The sequence below is a fragment of the Oncorhynchus gorbuscha genome, linkage group LG07 (genome assembly GCF_021184085.1).
Source record: "Oncorhynchus gorbuscha isolate QuinsamMale2020 ecotype Even-year linkage group LG07, OgorEven_v1.0, whole genome shotgun sequence".
Lineage (NCBI taxonomy): Eukaryota > Metazoa > Chordata > Actinopteri > Salmoniformes > Salmonidae > Oncorhynchus > Oncorhynchus gorbuscha.
In genome coordinates this window covers 42,622,372-42,640,439 of record NC_060179.1, presented here as the reverse complement: position 1 = coordinate 42,640,439, position 18,068 = coordinate 42,622,372, and the positions used below count along the sequence as shown (strand labels likewise).

Below are 18,068 nucleotides of genomic sequence, written 5' to 3'. Positions count from 1 at the left end.
TTTTGTCTCATCAGACCACATGACCTTCTCCCATTCCTCCTCTGGATCATCCAGATGGTCATTGGCAAACTTCAAACAGGCCTGGACATTCGCTGGCTTGAGCAGGGGGACCTTGCGTGCGCTGCAGGATTTTAATCCATGACAGCGTAGTGTGTAACTAATGGTTTTCTTTGAGACTGTGGTCCCACCTCTCTTCAGGTCATTGACCAGGTCCTGCAGTGTAGTTCTGGGCTGATCCCTCACCTTCCTCATGATCATTGATGTCCCACGAGGTGAGATCTTGCATGGAGCCCCAGACCGAGGGTGATTGACCGTCTTCTTGAACTTCTTCCATTTTCTAATAATTGGGCCAACAGTTGTTGCCTTCTCTCCAAGCTGCTTGCCTATTGTCCTGTAGCCTATCCCAGCCTTGTGCAGGTCTACAATTTTATCCCTGATGTCCTTACACAGCTCTCTGGACTTGGCCATTGTGGAGAGGTTGGAGTCTGTTTGATTGAGTGTGTGGACAGGTGTCTTTTAAACAGGTAACGAGTTCAAACAGGTGCAGTTAATACAGGTAATGAGTGGAGAACAGGAGGGTTTCTTAAAGAAAATCTAACAGGTCTGTGAGAGCCGGAATTCTTACTGGTTGGTAGGTGATCGAATACTTATGTCATGCAATAAAATGCTAATTAATTACTTAAAAATCATACAATGTGATTTTCGGGGTTTTTGTTTTAGATTCCGTCTCTCACAGTTGAAGTGTACCTATGGTAAAAATTACAGACCTCTACATGCTTTGTAAGTCGGAAAACCTGCAAAATCGGGAGTGTATCAAATATTTGTTCTCCCCACTGTACCTGTTGACGTGCAGGCTGTGCAGTCCACAAAACTGTAAATTAAACTTAGGCCGGCTCCTCCACAGTGGTGGAAAAAGTACCCAATTGTTATACTTGAGTAAAAGTAAAGATACCTTAATGGAAAAGGACTCTAGTAAAAGTGAAAGTCACCCAGTAAAATACCACTTGAGTAAAAGTTTAATGCTCCTCAGAGCCAGATGCTGATGACAGGTTGCCCTATGCTGGACAGCTGGCATCAAAACTCTCCTGCTGATGGAAATTAGTTCCATTGACGGGCTTAAAGGTTATTATGCTGGTGGGTGTGGGAAGGTGGGAGGTCGTTGGAAGACTGTTGCTGCATGCCCATTGGTTGAAAAAAAGGATAGTGATTATTGCATGAGTGAGGCAATAGGTTCATCAGCAACCGTGGTTGAATTGCCTTAGTGTGCCATGCTCATACAGTAGGTTGAATTGAATAGGTCAGGTATTCCCAAACTGGGGTACACGCAATGCCGTCGGGGGTACGCCAAATAAATATGCGATTCACATTTTTGTAAAAAAAAAAAAAAAAAATCTTCACATTTTCAAACAGTCCATTTATATTTTCCAACGAGGCTATACATTTGTGTGAGGTTTTTTTCTTGCCTGAGTAACCTTGTTTCACTGCAAAAAAATACAATTCATCCATCTAGTGTTCAGTGAAATAACAACACAACGTCAAATACAGGTAGCCTCGTCAAATTATTAACATCCAATCACATTAACCGTTACTCTCTCACGGGAGCATTACCTTGAAAGAATCCACTGATACCTTTAATAATGCAAAGGAAGAATGGCTCAATACTCATCAGTATGATGGCTAACTGAAAATGCACCACTAAGATGCTTAATCATGTCGAATGGGTGGCTATTTGTTTGTTAGTGCTGATAAGTGTTTTATTCATGACCTCTCACCCTTCTCATGATTTCCCTCTCTCTCTCGGTTCCTAAATACTTTCCGCTCTTCTGAACCATTTCACAGGTGTTCAGCTATAACGTCATATAATAGTCTAAAATATCATTACCAATTAAGTATTTCATGTGGAGGCAAACTGCACCACAGATGTTAATCATGTAAAATAGTCGATTAATATTCATGTTATGATAAATCTTTGTAGAGTGTATCAGTTAGCTTGTGTTTCCATACTTGCCAATGACTAATACCTCTTCAGCCATCCATTACTTAAATGTGTCATTAGCCAACGTCTAATGTAAGAAACACATCTAAGTGCTTTTGAGTTGTGCAAAGTCGGTTATGATAGATAAGTACCAGGCTACCAGACATGATAATGTCTGGCTTTCAAAATATGTTCATTTGGGTATAATCGAAAATAATGTAAAAAAGTATAGACAACATGTATAAGGATTACAAATAAGTATAAGAAGCCTTTTATGATGTTGCCCCCCAAATTTTTTACGAAGATCTTTGGGAAGATCTGTTTTCTTGTTGTATCAGCAATAGGGATTATAGTTTTGATCAAATCCAGCAAACATTTGACTCTTGACCTTTGACTCTTGGCCCAGTGCAAAGATAGCAAATATAGAACTGCATTTGCCCCTTTCCCTTTGGAGTACACTTTCACAATATGCTACCATCCTGTATCTATCTCCTCCACACCCCGGAACCCACCATCCTCTCATATCACACCTAACTGTGTTTGACAGCGTCCCTCTCTTCCCTCTCATTCCAAGTTCTTTCCAATAACACACGTTTTAGGGATCTCTCCTCTGAACTGTGGCTGTCCTTGGGTTTCTCAGTTCACTCCGTTCTCAGTTCACAGACCCATAGGGACTTCCAAAGCTCATATTTAATGTACCTATATTCTGAAATGCTGCTATTTATAGGGTACTCCACCAAGGAACACATGAGATATTCATCACTGCTGCCCTCTTTCAGGTCACTTTGTGTGAGCGTCAGTGGGTAGGAGGGGAAAGTACATGGAGACAATCTTTGCACTGCTACTAGAAGATTTGTTGTGTTTGCTAATTGACCTAATCCCCTGCACTTGCTGTCACTGTCACCTCCTCGAAAAGCCGCGGTGCACGCAAAGGGAATCCGACAACACAGCACATGTATATTTCAAAGGCACAACTTGGAATAAGTAGATTTATGTAGATAACACATCATGTGTTTGGCTTTCTTGGGATGGGGCCTTCCTTTATTATTAACTGTGAATTCATATTGGATATTGCTGCTCTTGATAAAGTCTCTTTGTATGAGTTTACAAGCCAGTTTGGCCTGGTGTGTCACACTGCTATTCTTTCCAGTATGACAACATGTTATCAAAGTACAAATCAATTGTTGTGAAATAATTGTACGGTTTACACCATACACTAGCTGACAACGACACAGGAAACGATTGAGTGTCACCAAGGCAACAGTGCAGACGAAGGTGCAGATAGTGAGTGAGGACACGGACTGATACTGTACAGAATATATTATATAACTTTTCTATGGGAAGAGCTTACTATAGGGAGGGCCAGGGGAATATAAGGTCACTGCTCTCAGATAGGGAAAATTAACAAGCAATTGAAAGCATGTGGGAGTTAAGAGTCCTGTAATGATGAACAGTGAGAGAACGGGTGAAATGAGAGAGGAATTTGAGCTATATAGTACAGAAATGTACAACTTATACTTGTACCGTAACAGCAATCTTCAAATGCAATTTCAATGAAAGAGACAAGGTTGGGGTGAGCTGACAAGTCCACACAAACCCTTGGAAATGTACAAAATGCATGTAGGAAAGATAAAAAGAGGCCAACAATCTCTACCTTGAGGCGGTTTCTATTTTTAGGAGGGAAATGTCTGTTCAGATTAGGATCAGTGACCGGCATTTGCTGCCCTCTACTGGAGAGAAGTGTATTTAAAGCGAGAACGTCACTGTAGCAGAGCATAAATACAGCACATGGCATATTCTATTGTTGTCATAACAATCTAGCATTGTATGATGGAAATGTAGATTTGATGGCTTCTGCTCTATTTGGAATGTCTGGATTTGATCAAACATTTAATTACAGATTCAAAGCCAGACACATATTTTACAGAGTGTGGATTCACGCAATAATAAATGGGGCTGATTGGACTTGGTTAGTATACATGTTAAAAGCTCAGCTTACCCAGACGTTGGCTGGTCAGTGCTGGTCAGTGCTGGCCAGTAGTTGTGTTAGGAGTCAGGACAAAGTATTCAAGTAGTGTACTTTACTGAAGGATTTTCCCCTCAGTACAGCTTTGCTGCCATCCTGTGTTAGTTTAGTGAGCTGATACAAGATTTAATGTATGTTAATATGAGAGGTGGCCTATAAAGAAATGACAGAACAACTTGATTACATGAATATAGAATTTTAATGTTGAACAATCGTGTAATATTGTCAGACAGAAGTCTAGACAAAACCATTCTGATAACATTTAGATACTAGATTCTAAATAAGCGTCACCTAAGCAAATAAATCAGAATTTCCCCCCTAACAATGTACAAATCAAACTAGTTTAAAGTACTAACTCAAATCTATTATTAATAAACTATAGTATATTCACAGTCAGAGAGAAAATACATCTGCTGTAACTTTGCAAATTACATATCCATTTCTTACTTTTCCTATGTGCCATTGTGTTCTCAATACTTTATATGAATACTAAGAAATACAGTAGATTTTTGAAAGACTAAGCTTTTTAAAATTAGAGCATAAAACACCTTAGGCGAAAACTGTAGCCTCTAAACCTGAAAAAACCCGATATAATTCAACAACATCAGCTACAGTATACAAAAGTATGTGGACACACTTTGAAATTAGTGGATTCTTCGATTTCAGCTCACCCGTTGCTGACAGGTATATAAAATCGAGCACACATCCATGCAATCTCCATAGACAAACATTGGCTGTCATTGGATGCCACTGTCATTTGGATGCCACCTTTCCAACAAGTCAGTTCGTTACATTTCTACCCTGCTAGCGCTGCCAAGGTCAACTTTAAGTGTTGTTATTGTGAAGTGGAAACGTCTAGGAACAACAATAGAAAACATGATGCTTTTTCATGTAGGCCTACTCTTAAAAACCTATTAAAGATTGGCCCCTTTTTTTTCTCAATTTTAGCCTAAAATGACATACCCAAATCTAACTGCCTGAAGCTCAGGACCTGAAGCAAGGATATGCATATTCTTGGTACCATTTGAAAGGAAACACTTTGAAGTTTGAGGAAATGTTAATGTAGGAGAATATAACACATTAGATCTGGTAAAAGATAATACAAAAAACAGACTGTTCTCTTGTATTGTTTTGTACCATGATCTTTGAAATGCAGGATAAAGAGCATAGTGTATTATTCCAGCCCAGGTGCCATTTAGATTTTGGCCGATAGATGGCAGCAGTGTACGTGCAAAGTTTCACACTGATCCAATGAACCATTTCATTTCTGTTCAAAATTTCGTTTCAAGACTGCCCAAATGATCCTAATTTGCTTATTAATGTTCAAAACGGTGCACTATCCTCAAACAATAGCATAGTATTATTTCACTGTAATAGCTACTGTAAATTGGACAGTGCAGTTAGATTAACAATAATTTAAGCTTTCTGCCAATATCAAATATGTCTATGTCCTGGGAAATGTTCTTGTTTACTTACAACCTCATGCTAGCCTACGTTAGATCAACCGTCCCACAGGGGTACACATAACTCCTGAAGAAGTAAACAAAACAAAAACTTGAACCCTCATCGTTATAGGTTTTACTTTTAAAAATGTTTTAACATTAGTCCTGAATGTATTGTGCATTAGCCTAAGGGGCAATTCCATAGTATCAGAGTGATTGAGACTCAGATATTTCACTTTAAAATGTATGAAAAAAAATTGTGCGAAGTTAAACAAACCATACAAATCTATCCACAAGCAGCGGTGGAAAAAGTACTCAATTGTCATACTTGAGTAGAAGTAAAGATACCTTAATAGAAAATCACTCAGATAAAAGTGAAAGTCACCCAGAAAAGTATTACTTGAGTAAAGGTATTACTTAAATATACTTAAGAATCATAAGTAAATGGAATTGCTAAAATAAATAAAGTATCAAAAGTCAAAGTCAAAGCACAAACCATTTCAAATTCCTTATATTAAGCAAACCAGAAAGCACAATGTTCTAGTTTTTATTTATTGTTGGATAGCCAGGGGCACACTACGACACTCAGACATAATTTACAAACAAAGCATTTGAGTTTATTGAGTCCGCCAGATCAGAGGCAGTAGGGATGACCAGGGATGTTCTCTTGATATGTAACAGTCGTCGTATGAAGGTGAGGACCAAAGCGCAGCGTAGTAAGTGTTCATCTTGGTTTATTAATTGTGAACACTGAAACAAAAACAATAAATCACCCACAACTCAGAAGTGAAAGCAGGCTATGTAAGTTTGGTTCTCAATCAGGGACAACGATTGACAGCTGCCTCTGATTAAGAACCATAAGAGGCCAAACACAGAAATCCCAAATTATAGAAAAAGGAACATAGACAGCCCACCCCAACTCACGCCCTGACCGTACTAAAACAAAGACAAAACAATGGAACGGAGATCAGAACGTGACATGATAAGTGTGTGAATTGGACCATTTTCCTGTCAAAATGTAACACATACTGTCAGGGAAAATGTACGGAGTAAAAAGTAAATAATTTTCTTTAGGAATGTAGTGAAGTAAAAGCAAAATTAAAGTACAGATACCCCAAAAAACTACTTAAGTAGTACATTAACATGTTTTACACCAGGACTACTTTTAAAAATGTACACTTAAAATTATACAAAACCACATTTACTTGAAGAACAGTGCAGGTGCGAATTTTGGTAAAAGAATGACGGCACAAACAGCACAAACCGTCATTCTGTTGTTCCCTCTTGTCTGACCACTGCGACAGTCAGAGCAACTCCCTAGCTAACCCTCCCTCTAGCTATCTGTCCTTTCTTAAGACACAAAGAGAAGATGAGCCTTTTGAGGAACAGATGCAAAATAAAGGTAGAGTTGTAATTCTAGAGGGCATCATCCATAGCGGAGTGCCATAACTTTCAAAATGTCCCCCTGGGTGCAAAATGTCTCCGTCTCATTTCTCTCAGGACCAAACCGTTCAGAGTTCTCTCCTCTCCACGTTGTAACTGGATCTAAAAACATTTCATACTACTGTATGTCCTCAAAGGCCTCCCTTGCAGTGTTCTCTGTGAATTCAAACAGCTCTGACATGAAGAGAACCACAAATAAATGCCACAGCACAGCTTCAATGGGAACACATAGGAACTCGGACTCAGCCGAGCCCTGTGCAGTTACAGTAAATCAATTCTGCCTCTGAGTTACAGCTTTTGTCTTGTGTATCCCCCATAGGCTTCATTTTAGCATTGTGCTCAAATAGCATTGGGAGACAGAGCGGGACCATGCATCCCTATGGGCCGGGGCCACAGCAAGGAGCCTGATACTCTGTGCTCACAGTCCACAGGGAGATGGCGGTGTCCCCTTCCATCCCATCAGTACTTGTTAATCCCATAAGATTGGGACTCCGTGAAGCTGGGGGAGCTTGGGAATGAGCACAGTCATCAGGGAGACCGCGTTGACCACAAAGTGGTCCTGGTCGTATTTGGTGTAGAAGCTGGTGAGGATGTAGCTAGGGGGAGAGGAAGAATGTAGGAGGGAGAGAAAGTAAGGGTAGGTCAAAGAAAGACTGAAGGACTAGGGCCTTCACTGCCAGCAAGCACAGCAGGCACTACAACAGTCCAGACTCCCATTGCCCACAGACTTGATGGAAGAGGCTGCTGGGAGGACACTGAAGTGATTAACAAGGACAGCAGGGAAGCAAACAATGCTTAAAGAATAGGTTTCACTTGTCAGTCCTTTTCCTCCTTAAATACCAATGTAGCCACTTTGCATTGAATTATACTTTATAAAGGGTTTCTAAGTAGTAAATAGACTATTAGTTTATAAGTATAAAACAGTAATAACATAAAACAGTGCAGAGTATGGTACTGTAGGGAGTCCTAACAGGATGATGGGGGTGATGGTGAGGAACTTGCTTGAGGCAGTAAACTGGACACCAATAGTCAATCTGCTCCCAGTATGTGTAGAAGCGGGCCTTGCTCTGGTCGGGAGTCTCAAATGGAGTTCCTTTCACCAAGTGTAACAACAAATCACATGCACTACAACACACAGCACAGAATACTTGGCCAGGAAAACTTTAGCTGTTGCAGTGCATTCGGAAAGTATTCAGACCCCTTCCCTTTTTCGACACTTTGTTACGTTACAACCTTTTTCATTCATCAATATACACACAATACCCCATAATGACAAAGCGAAAACAGGTTTTGAGAATTGTTTTCCCATTTTACTACATATAAAACACAGAAGTATCTTATTTACCCTGTGCTCTGACCTCTTTCTCCCCTCTCTCTCCAGATGAAATCTTGCGTCTTGTGACGGCCGGCCGCCCAACAACCTGCCCGCTCGACCCTATCCCCTCCTCTCTTCTCCAGACCATTTCCGGAGACCTTCTCCCTTACCTCACCTCGCTCATCAACTTATCCCTGACCGCTGGCTACGTCCCTTCCGTCTTCAAGAGAGCGAGAGTTGCACCCCTTCTGAAAAACCCTACACTCGATCCCTCCGATGTCAACAACTACAGACCAGTATCCCTTCTTTCTTTTCTCTCCAAAACTCTTGAACGTGCCGTCCTTGGTCAGCTCTCCCGCTATCTCTCTCAGAATGACCTTCTTGATCCAAATCAGTCAGGTTTCAAGACTAGTCATTCAACTGAGACTGCTCTTCTCTGTATCACGGAGGCGCTCCGCACCGCTAAAGCTAACTCTCTCTCCTCTGCTCTCATCCTTCTAGACCTATCGGCTGCCTTCGATACTGTGAACCATCAGATCCTCCTCTCCACCCTCTCCGAGTTGGGCATCTCCGGCGCGGCCCACGCTTGGATTGCGTCCTACCTGACAGGTCGCTCCTACCAGGTGGCGTGGCGAGAATCTGTCTCCTCACCACGCGCTCTCACCACTGGTGTCCCCCAGGGCTCTGTTCTAGGCCCTCTCCTATTCTCGCTATACACCAAGTCACTTGGCTCTGTCATAACCTCACATGGTCTCTCCTATCATTGCTATGCAGACGACACACAATTAATCTTCTCCTTTCCCCCTTCTGATGACCAGGTGGCGAATCGCATCTCTGCATGTCTGGCAGACATATCAGTGTGGATGACGGATCACCACCTCAAGCTGAACTTCGGCAAGACGGAGCTGCTCTTCCTCCCGGGGAAGGACTGCCCGTTCCATGATCTCGCCATCACGGTTGACAACTCCATTGTGTCCTCCTCCCAGAGCGCTAAGAACCTTGGCGTGATCCTGGACAACACCCTGTCGTTCTCAACTAACATCAAGGCGGTGGCCCGTTCCTGTAGGTTCATGCTCTACAACATCTGCAGAGTACGACCCTGCCTCACACAGGAAGCGGCGCAGGTCCTAATCCAGGCACTTGTCATCTCCCGTCTGGATTACTGCAACTCGCTGTTGGCTGGGCTCCCTGCCTGTGCCATTAAACCCCTACAACTCATCCAGAACGCTGCAGCCCGTCTAGTGTTCAACCTTCCCAAGTTCTCTCACGTCACCCCGCTCCTCCGCTCTCTCCACTGGCTTCCAGTTGAAGCTCGCATCCGCTACAAGACCATGGTGCTTGCCTACGGAGCTGTGAGGGGAACGGCACCTCAGTACCTCCAGGCTCTGATCAGGCCCTACACCCAAATAAGGGCACTGCGTTCATCCACCTCTGGCCTGCTCGCCTCCCTACCACTGAGGAAGTACAGTTCCCGCTCAGCTCAGTCAAAACTGTTCGCTGCTCTGGCTCCCCAATGGTGGAACAAACTCCCTCACGACGCCAGGACAGCGGAGTCAATCACCACCTTCCGGAGACACCTGAAACCCCACCTCTTTAAGGAATACCTAGGATAGGATAAAGTAATCCTTCTCACCCCCCTTAAAATATTTAGATGCACTATTGTAAAGTGGTTGTTCCACTGGATGTCATAAGGTGAATGCACCAATTTGTAAGTCGCTCTGGATAAGAGCGTCTGCTAAATGACTTAAATGTAAATGTAATGTAAATGTAAATTTACATAAGTATTCAGACCCTTTGCTATGAAACTCGAAATTGAGCTCAGGTGCATCCTGTTTCCATTGATTATCCTTGAGAACCTCTTACAACTTGATTGGAGTCCACCTGTGGTAAATTCAATTGATTGGACATGATTTGGAAAGACACACACCTCTCTATATAAGGTCCCATAGTTGACAGTGCATGTCAGAGCAAAAATCAAGCCATGTGATTGAAGGAATTGTCCGTAGAGTTCTGAGACAGGATTGTGTCGAGGAACAGATCTGGGGAAGGGTACAAAAAAATTATGCAGCATTGAAGGTCCCCAAGAACACAGTGGCCTCCATCATTCTTAAATGGAAGAAGTTTGGAACCACCAAGACTCTTCCTAGAGCTGGCCGTCTGGCCAAAATGAGCAATCGGAGGAAAAGGGCCGTGGTCAGGGAGGTGACCAAGAACCCGATGGTCACTCTGACAGAGCTCCAGAGTTCCTCTGTGGTGATGATAAAGGACTTGCAGAAGGACAAACATCTCTGCAGCACTCCACCAATCAGGCCTTTATGGTAGAGTGGCCAGACGGAAGCCACTCAGAAAAAGGCACATGACAGCCCGCTTGGAGTTTGCCAAAAGGCACCTAAAGTACTCTTAGACCATGAGAAATAAAATTCTCTGGTCTGATGAAACCAAGATGGAACTCTTTGGCTGAATGCCAAGCATCACATCTGGAGGAAACCTGGCACCATCCCTACAGTGAAGGATGGTCGTGGTAGCATCTTGCTGTGGGGATATTTTTCAGTGTTAGGGACTGGGGGTCTAGTCAGGATCGAGGGAATGATGAACTGAGCGAAGTACAGACAGATACTTGATGAAAATCTGCTCCAAAGCACTCAGGACCTAAGACTGGGGTGAAGGTTCACCTTCCAACAGAACAACAACCCTAAACACACAGCCAAGACAACATAGGGGTCGCTTCGGGAACAAGTCTCTGAATATCCTTAAGCGGCCCATTAAGAAAGAACCCGGACTTGAACCCAATCAAACATCTCTGGAAAGACCTGAAAATAGCTGTGTAGCAACACTCTCCATCCAACTTGACAGAGCTTAAGGGGATCTGCAGAGAAGAATGGGAGAAACTCCCCAAATACAGGTGTGCCAAGCTTGTAGAGTCATACCCAAGAAGACTCAAGGCTGTAATCATTGCCAAAAGTGCGTCAAAAAAGCACGGAATAACGGGTCTTAATACTTACGAAAATGTGATATTTCAGTTGTTGTTTTTTTAATTGCCAAGAATTCTAAAAACCTGTTTTTGCTTTGTCATTATGGGGCATTGTGTATAGATCGATGAGGGACATGTTTAAAAAAAAATCCCTTTTAGAATAAAGCTGTAGCGTAACAAAATGAAGAAAAAGTCAGGGGGTTTGAACACTTTCCGAATGCACTGTAAATTTTAAATTGCATGGGCAAAAGTGATTCTATGAATTTTTCAGTAGCCTACAACTGCAAATCGAGGTATTTTAGGAAAGGGTGTGTAAGCTGACATAGTACTGTTCTGTAACTTTTATAGCAATACAACTGCCATAAAAAAATGGGTAAATGTTCAAGACTGCCCCATGAACTATTGACTTTATTGACCTTCACTCTTCCCTCTCCTATTGACAGTACAGGAGTTTGCTTATAGAGACTACCATTGTGTTGATAACGCTGACTGGACCATCCACCAACAGTACTTAGGTTATACAGTGGTGAGGTTTCACTGGTGCCCCTAGGCATAGCCAACCACCAGGTTGTGTATGATGTTGGTGAGGGTCCAAACTATGGGTACGCTAGCGAAGGGGATGCTGAGCAGGATGACGTGCAACAGGCCGATGCCCAGGAGGTAGGAGAGTCAGATGTCCCGGCTGTTCATCACCCGCGTGTTGGAGGTTCACCTCGCTGTGAGCCGTGCCCACATTTATGATGTCAACACACCAGTCACCACGCTCCTCGTCCGCCTGAGAAACAGAATAGAAGGGTGTGTGATATAATTCCTTATAGGTATGCCGATCATTATGCGTAATGCAAACAATGCGACAAGGGTACAGCTTGACTGTTCCATCCGTGTGCTGTTCATTAGATCCTATTGGGAGGGGTCCCTTTATAGGCTTGTCTAAGTTAGTTGGAATGTGGTGAACTAGGTTGTGTGTATCTTTGGGGAGGGAGTCTAGCTGAAATAATTACAACATAGTCATAACCCATCATATTTCTAGGGCAGGCTGATTCAACTCAAATATTGTACTTTCTTCATCAGTTCTTCCAAAATGTTCCATTATCAAATTGAAATAATACATTATGATCTAACACATTGTATCGTGCACTACTGTATTCCAATAATAATGTATCGTGCACTACTGTATTCTAATAATAATGATAATAATAATAAGTAAATCAAGTCAATACAAATAGATAATAGCCTACTTACAGGAGAAAATGGCTTCAATCCGATCTTCAGTCCGTTATCACTATGTTGCTCTTATTCGCTATCTCCTTCACTGGTTAGGAAATTTACATCATTAGGTTGGACTGCTATATCATTTCGATTAGTCCTTCATTCACATACCTTCTTATTGCGTCTTTAAGCAATGTTATCCTTCAGGACATAGCTGTCATGTATTGTCTTATATTGTCTTGTCATTTTGCTTTTCCCTCTGTTCGTTTTCCCCCTGCTGGTCTTTTTAGGTTTGTTCCCCTTTTTCTCTCTCCCTTCCTCTCTCTCTTCTCTCTATCGTTCCGTTCCTGCTCCCAGCTGTTCCTATTCCCCTAATCAATCATTTAGTCTTCCCACACCTGTTCCCTATCTTTTTCCCTGATTAGAGTCCCTATTTCTCCCCTTGTTTTCCGTTCCTGCCCTGTCGGATCCTTGTCTATTGTTCACCGTGCTGTGTCTGTGTATCGCCCTGTCGTGTCGTGTTTCCCTCAGATGCTGCGTGGTGAGCAGGTGTCTGAGTCTGCTACGTTCAAGTGCCTTCCCGAGGCAACCTGCAGTTCATGATCGAGTCTCCAGTCTGTTCTCGTCATTACGAGTGGAATTGTGCTTTATGATTGTATATTTACTTTACTGGATTAAAGACTCTGTTTTCGCCAAGTCGCTTTTGGGTCCTCATTCACCTGCATAACAGAAGGATCCGACCAGTAATGGACCCAGCGACTATGGATTCTCTCTACTCTACTCTCGAGTTCCAGGGAGCGATGCTCGGCAGACACGAGCAGGAATTGTCTGCTGCTCGGCATGCCGTTGAGACCCTGGCCGCTCAGGTCTCCGACCTCTCAGGACAGTATCAGAGTCTTCGTCTCGTGCCACCAGCTACTTCCGGGTCTTCCGAGCCTCCGGAACCTAGGGTTAATAACCCACCATGTTATTCTGGGCAGCCCACTGAGTGCCGCTCCTTTCTCACCCAGTGTGATATAGTGTTCTCTCTCCAACCCAACACATACTCAAGAGAGAGAGCTCGGATTGCCTACGTCATATCACTCCTTACTGGTCGGGCTCGGCAGTGGGGCACAGCTATCTGGGAGGCAAGCGCTGAGTGTACTAACAATTATCTGAACTTTAAAGAGGAGATGATAAGGGTTTTTGATCGCTCAGTTTTTGGGAAAGAAGCTTCCTGGTCCCTGTCTTCCCTATGTCAAGGTAATCGATCCATAACGGATTACTCTATAGAGTTTCGCACTCTTGCTGCCTCCAGTAACTGGAACGAGCAGGCGTTGCTCGCTCGTTTTCTGGAGGGACTCCACGCTAAGGTTAAGGATGAGATTCTCTCTCGGGAGGTTCCATCCAGCGTGGATTCTTTGATTGAACTCGCTATTCGCATTGAACGACGGGTAGATCTTCGTCACCGAGCTCATAGAAGAGAGCTCGCGTTAACTGTGTCTCCCCTCTCCCCGACACTACCATCTTTCCCCACTGACTCAGGTGTTGAGCCCATGCAGCTGGGGGGTATTCGCATCTCGACTAAGGAGAGGGAACGGAGAATCACCAACCGCCTCTGTCTCTATTGCGGTTCCGCTGGTCATTTTGTCATTTCATGTCCAGTTAAAGGCCAGAGCTCATCAGTAAGCGGAGGGCGACTGATAAGCGCTACTAGACGGTCCTCTCCGTCAAGTACCTGTACTACCTTACCGGTCCATCTACGCTGGACCGGATCGGCAGCTTCCTGCAGTGCATTAATAGACTCTGGGGCGGAGGGCTGTTTTATGGACGAAGCCTGGGCTCGGGAACATGACATTCCTCTCAGACAGTTAGGGAGCCCACGGTCATGTTTGCCTTGGATGGTAGTCCTCTCCCCAGTATATTATATGAAACACTACCTTTAACCCTCACTGTATCTGGTAACCATAGTGAGACCATTTCTTTTTTGATTTTTTGTTCACCTTTTACACCTGTTGTTTTGGGTCATCCCTGGCTAGTGTGTCATAATCCTTCTTTTGATTGGTCTAGTAATTCTATCCTTTCCTGGAACGTTTCTTGTCATGTGAAGTGTTTAATGTCTGCTATTTCTCCTGTTTGTTCTGTCCCCTCTTCTCAGGAGGAACCTGGTGATTTGACAGGAGTGCCGGAGGAGTATCATGGTCTGCGCACGGTCTTCAGTCGGTCCAGAACCAACTCCCTTCCTCCTCACCGGTCGTATGATTGTTGTCCTGATCTCTTCAAGAAGCGTTTTGCATCCGCTCCTATCCTTGTTGCACCTGACGTCACTAAACCGTTTATTGTTGAGGTTGACGCGTCGGGGTGGGCGTGGGAGCCATTCTGTCCCAGCGCTCCGATACTGACGATGGAGTCCACCCTTGTGCGTATTTTTCTCATCGCCTGTCACCGTCGGAACGTAACTATGATGTGGCTAACCGCGAACTGCTCGCCATCCGTTTAGCCCTAGGCAAATGGCGACAGTGGTTGGAGGGGGCGACCGTTCCTTTTGTCGTTTGGACTGACCAAAAGAACCTTGAGTACATCCGTTCTGCCAAACGACTGAATGCGCGTCATGCTCGTTGGGCGTTGTTTTTCGCTCGTTTCAAATTCGTTATTTCTTATTGCCCGGGTACTAAGAACACCAAGCCTCATGCTTTATCCCGTCTCTTTAGTTCTTCTGTGGCTTCTACCGATCCCGAGGGATCCTTCCTGTTGGGCGTGTTGTCGGGTTGACTGTCTGGGGAATAGAGAGACAGGTTAAGCAAGCACTCACGCACACTGCGTCGCCGCGCGCTTGCCCTAGTAACCTTCTTTTCGTTCCTGTTTCTACTCGTCTGGCTGTTCTTCAGTGGGCTCACTCTGCCAAGTTAGCTGGCCATCCCGGCGTTCGGGGTACGCTTGCTTCTATTCGCCAGCGGTTTTGGTGGCCTACTCAGGAGCGTGACACGCGCCGTTTCGTGGCTGCGTGTTCGGACTGCGCGCAGAAGAAGTCTGGTAATTTTTTTCTGCTTCTGCTCCTGGTCTTGCTGGGTCTCAGTCTGTTCCCTGCCATCGCATCTCTCCTGTTCTTGTTCCTGCCCTTGCTGTGTCTCAGTCTGTCCCTAGTTGTTACTCTCCTGGCCTGTTTGGTCCTGTTTGCTCTAAAGCTTTCAGTTCTCTACCCGTGTCTCATTTTTTTTTTTTTTTTTAGAGTAGTACCCTAGTTTCCCTTTTTTTCGTTTTTCCGTTACGGTCCTGAGGAGAGGAGTTGGGTTCTTTCTCGGGACGTGCTGGACCGTTTGTGATCTATGATTTCCTCCGTTGCCGCCAGTGTTCCTCCTCGAGAGCGCCAGGAGGCGCTCGGTGAGTGGGGGGGTACTGTCATGTATCGTCTTATATTGTCTTGTCATTTTGCTTTTCCCTCTGTTCGTTTTCCCCCTGCTGGTCTTTTTAGGTTCGTTCCCCTTTTTCTCTCTCCCTTCCTCTCTCTCTTCTCTCTATCGTTCCGTTCCTGCTCCCAGCTGTTCCTATTCCCCTAATCAATCATTTAGTCTTCCCACACCTGTTCCCTATCTTTTTCCCTGATTAGAGTCCCTATTTCTCCCCTTGTTTTCAGTTCCTGCCCTGTCGGATCCTTGTCTATTGTTCACCGTGCTGTGTCTGTGTATCGCCCTGTCGTGTCGTGTTTCCCTCAGATGCTGCGTGGTGAGCAGGTGTCTGAGTCTGCTACGTTCAAGTGCCTTCCCGAGGCAACCTGCAGTTCATGATCGAGTCTCCAGTCTGTTCTCGTCATTACGAGTGGAATTGTGCTTTATGATTGTATATTTACTTTACTGGATTAAAGACTCTGTTTTCGCCAAGTCGCTTTTGGGTCCTCATTCACCTGCATAACAATAGCCCGACATTCAAGCAAACAGTTCCACCCGGAGCCACTTTGTTCGTCTTGCGCAACACAGCACAATTAATATAAAACGTCAAAATTTTAAGAGCGCCAAAATTGGGATAATCTTTTTATTCGTCGCTCTTAGCGTCGATGAATGTCTTTATATCACATGGGTAAAACTGACCAATTAAAAGGGAATGCGTTGAAAAGCTGGGGATACGCCCCCTTGCAGCGTCACAGGAATGGGAGTGAGGAGGCACTTTTCATGGGTAATTAAGTGGCATAAATCACCAAGTAGTCACTGAGAAATTACATGGTAAATGGTAATTACACAGTAATAAACTATGAATATTTTTTTTTCTTAGGAATGAATTAAAACCAACAACACAGACTCTAAGAGCTTTCTTTCTCTAAGAGTTTTCCACACCTGGATTGTGCAAGATATGCCCATTATTATTTTTAAAATTCTTCAAGCACTGTCAAATTGGTTGTGGATCATTGCTAGACATCCATGTTCAGGTCTTGCCATAGATTTTCCGGTAGAGATAAGTCAAAACTGTAACTCGACCACTCAGGAAAATTCACTGTCTCCTTGGTAAGAGACAGGCACAAAAAAGGTGAAACAGATCAGGGTGTGATAGTACCCCCCCCCCCCCCCCCCCTCTACGGGTACCAACCTGGTTGACCGGGGTGCCAGCGTTGGAAAACCACAATGAGGCCTGGGTCCAGGATGTCCCTGGCAGGGACCCAGCACCTCTCCCCTGGGCCTTAACTACCCCAGTCTACCAGGTACTGGAACCCCCTGCCCAGAGGTCGAACCTTCAGGAGAAGCCTCACCATGTACATCGGTTGGCTGTCGATGAGACGGGGGAGAGGGGTGGGCCTGGAAACAGGAGACAAAGGGCTGTGAGACATGGGTTTAACTCTGAACACAGGTGGGATATATACGGGGCAACAGAAGACAAACAGCAGAAGGGCTAATGATTTTGGAGATGAGAAACAGGCCGATAAACCAGGGGGAGAGTTTGCGGGATTCCACCCTGAGGGGCAGATCCCGGGTGGACAGCCATTCCTTCTGCCCAAGACAATACCAGGGAGCTGCTGGCTCCAGGTGATGGGGTTGGCGGAGACCAGGCAGTGAAGAGTAGTCTCAAGGTCCTGGTTGGCTCGCTCCGACTGGCCATTGGACTGGGGGTGGAGCCCAGAGGACAGTTAGGGTGCAGAACGCCTTCCAGAACCGGGACAAGAACTGAGGACTCCGGATGGAGACCATGTTAACTAGCAGTCCATGGATACGGAAGACGTGCTGCACCATGAGCTGGACCATCTTGTTGGCAGAGGGTAGCTTGGGGAGAGGAATGAAGTGGGCGGCTATGGAAAACCGATCCACAACGGTCAGGATGGCAGTGTTGCGATCAGAAGGAGGGAGACCCGGGACAAAGTCCAGGGAGATGTGAGACCAGGGACGGTAAAAGTTACAGGCAGAGGTTGGAGGAGTACAGCCAGAGCTTGCCGAGGAGTCATATTCTGTGCACAGACGGTGCAAGTGGCAACAAATGCGGAGGTGTCAGGAACCATGGTAGGCCACGAAAAGCATTTTTGCACAAAAGCCAGGGACCGCCGGGAGCCTGGAGGAGTGGACCCACTGCAGGACCGCAGTGCAGACCCTGTCAGGCATGAACATCCGTGACAACGCGTCTGGTTTGACATTCTTGGATCCCGGGCCAGTTGAAGAGGGAGAAGTTGAACCGGGTGAACATTAGGACCCACCTAGCCTGTCTGGAATTGTGAGCTTCAACGCAAGAAG

General features: G+C 44.8%; 1 pseudogene; it reads right to left on the bottom strand.

The window, feature by feature from the left end:
• Positions 1-7,345: 7,345 nt before the first annotated feature.
• LOC124038997 lies at positions 7,346-17,588 on the bottom strand (annotated as a pseudogene).
• Between the last annotated feature and the right edge of the window lie 480 nt (positions 17,589-18,068).